General features: G+C 44.0%; 1 non-coding gene across 1 annotated transcript; it reads right to left on the bottom strand.

Moving 5' to 3' along the window:
* Window positions 1-1,527: 1,527 nt before the first annotated feature.
* On the bottom strand, window positions 1,528-1,601 carry TRNAT-UGU (transfer RNA threonine (anticodon UGU)). The gene has a single exon. It is a non-coding gene; the product is annotated as a tRNA-Thr (tRNA).
* Window positions 1,602-2,996: the final 1,395 nt, after the last annotated feature.

Genomic DNA, 2,996 nt, shown 5'->3' on the forward strand with positions numbered 1-2,996 from the left:
ATTTGGGTGCTAACCAAAAGGTCAGCAGCTGGAATCCACCAGCCACTCCTTGGAAACACTATGGGGGAGTTCTACTCTGTATGAGTCAGGGATCGACTTGGCAGCAATGTGCTTGGTTTTTAAAATTTTTTTATTTTTTGATTTAGTTTCCCAGGACTGCTGTAACAAAATACCACAAAGCAGATGGCTTTAAGGAAGAGGTACTTATTGTCTCACTGTTCTGAAGTCTAGTAGTCCAAATTTAGGCTGTCAAAAAATCCCTTGTCATCAAATTAATTCTGACTTCGACTCACAGAGACCCTGTAGGACAGAGTAGAACTGCCCCATAGGGTTTCCAAAGTTGTAATCTTTTATGAAAGGAGTCCTGGTGACACAGTAGCTAAGCGCTTGGTTCCTAACTTAAAAGGCTGAGGTTTGAACCCACCAGTCACTCTTCAAGAAAAAGATTTGGCAGTCTGGTGCCATAAAGATTTACAACTTTGAAAACCCTGTGGGGCAGTTCTACTCTGTCCTATAAGGTCACCAGGAATTAGAATCCACTTGACTGTAAAGGGTTTAATCTTCCAGGGTATCAGCAGGGCCATGTTTTCCCTGGAGGCTGTAGGGAAGGCCCTTTCTTGTCTCTTCCAGGTTCTGTTAGCCTCAGAGTTCCTTGGCTTACACATACAGTATAACTCCAGGCCATCGTTCCTCTGTCCGCGTCTCTTCTCTTTTATGAGGATACCACTCAGAGGGAATTAGAACCCACCCTAATCCCATCTGACCTCATGTTAATTTAACTGATAACATCTCCAAAGGCCCTGTTTCCAAACAAGATCACATTCACTGATACTGGTTGGTTAGAACTTCAACATATCTTTTTGAGGGACACAATTCAATCCATAACACAGCTGTATGTATGCATCACAGATTGTTCAATAGTCCTCAATTAATGAACATGTGGTTTATTTTCAGTCTTTTTCTATTACAAAATTTAAGAAGATGAGCCATGTTCATATTTCATTTTGTATTTTTACCGGTAAAACCAAAAAACACAAAAACCAACCATTTGCTCTCAAGTCAATTTCGACTCATACTGACCCTATGGGATAGAGTAGACCTGTCCCACAGGGTTCTCAAGGAGCACTTGGTGGATTCGAACTTAGCAGCGGTAGCTTTTAACCTCTACACCACCATTTTTACCTGTGTGCGTTTAGAATTCATTGCTAAGAAAGGGTTTGCTGAATGGGAGGATAAATGCAAATAACATTTTTCTAGTTACAGCTTCGTACCTTTTGAATCTGTGCATATCACATAGCAGAAGCTCAATAAATATTTGTCAGAGAAAAAGAACTGGCATAATTTAATAGAAAAACTTACATGAAAAGTTATTTAGGGCATATCACTTTTCCTTTGGGAATGGGAATTCTGTAGCCACAACGGTCTGTGATTAATGGAATCAGAATTTACAGTTCAATAAGCACGTTAAAGAATTTAGGGGTTCTGAGGATACAGAGGAGAATGGTTTTCCATGGAAAGCAAAAACAGAGGCCCTACTGGGACTTGAACCCAGGATCTCCTGTTTACAAGACAGGTGCTTTAGCCAACTAAGCCATAGAGCCCATACGTTTGTGTGTGTTAGTACTGGGGCTATCCTGATCAATGATATGAAATATTGTTGCTAGGAAATCTACACCATCCAGAGCAGTTTACCATAAGAACGTGGGCAAACTCCAAGAAGACTTTTTGCTTACTCATATGTGCTGTAGAACTAATAAAGCAGGAAAAGTTTCAGGCAACTGGAGTGCCTAGGCCAATAATGCTTCAATTATTCCAAAGATAAATCCCAGTAAAAGTCCAGGATGCCTAATCTTTCCAAATGGGAGGAAGGTTTCTAAAAACAAACTTTGCTGTTACTGCGCCTCATCTTTGGTAACTTAGATTCTTAGTTCAAATGCCCTAAGTGAGGGTCTCTAACAAAAGAACTCCACTGAGAGTATCAGACCTCCAGGTTACACATCACTTGTGATCATAGCAAGCAATGATTTGGAGGGGAGGGAATCGGAGAGAAGAGAAGACTGGGAGAGTCCAATTCAACTACGGAGTCTCCTTTAAAGTTGCCGCTCCTTTAAAATCCCACAATGTCAATGTCAAGCGCTATAATGACCCTAATCAGACAACCAGAGGTGTAGAGCCTCTTGGGGAAGGGGGCGGGGAGCGGCGAAGAGAGGGGGTCTTGGCCACATGGGATTCCTGGATCCAGGTACAGTTCTCCTGAGGTGAAGACCCTTATGGCTCCAGCGAACCTCTGTTGTGTCCTCTTCCTACCCAAGGTCTGGTTTCAAAGCCAGTAGGCCATCGATTCGCAAAAAAGTAACGTCTTCTGGTCTCTAACCCGGGCCTTGAACTCTGCAGTGACCCCCTGCCATCCCCCCCTTTGCATCGCGGGGACGCTCAGAGGGCCGGGCTGGCCAGCTGTGAACCTGAAGGAAGCTCTGTGCCCCTGGGAAGTTCCCGCGTTCCACTGTAGAAGGGCTGTGGGAGTCGGCGTGAGGCTGCAGGGCCAGGAGACCCTAGGACATACATGGGCTGAAGTGTCTGGGGTGGGGGGTAGGGCAGTGGAGGGGAGACCCAGGGACCCCACCCAGACTGCGTGGGAGAAGTGAGAGCCAGCAGGACGTGTCCTCCCAAGGCCCTGGGAAGACACCAAGACAGGCGTCAATTGCAAACTGATCTGGGCTCTAAGGTTTGGGAATTAAGACCATCAACACATTCAGCAAAAGGTGGAAGATCTGGGCAGAGTTTCTGTTGCACATAGGGTCGCTATGAATTGGAACCAACTCAATGCCACCTAACACAACAATACATTTCTAAAGAGGAACCCTCAAATTATACGATTCAGGTTCTAAAAACCTGGATCCGTCTCCTATATTTTCTGTCAAATGATTTAAATTTTGATTTTTTACATTTAAAATTTTATGTTTCAGACTAAACTTTGTCCACATGATTACGTAATT

Source organism: Loxodonta africana, chromosome 1 (genome assembly GCF_030014295.1).
Source record: "Loxodonta africana isolate mLoxAfr1 chromosome 1, mLoxAfr1.hap2, whole genome shotgun sequence".
NCBI classification, from domain to species: domain Eukaryota; kingdom Metazoa; phylum Chordata; class Mammalia; order Proboscidea; family Elephantidae; genus Loxodonta; species Loxodonta africana.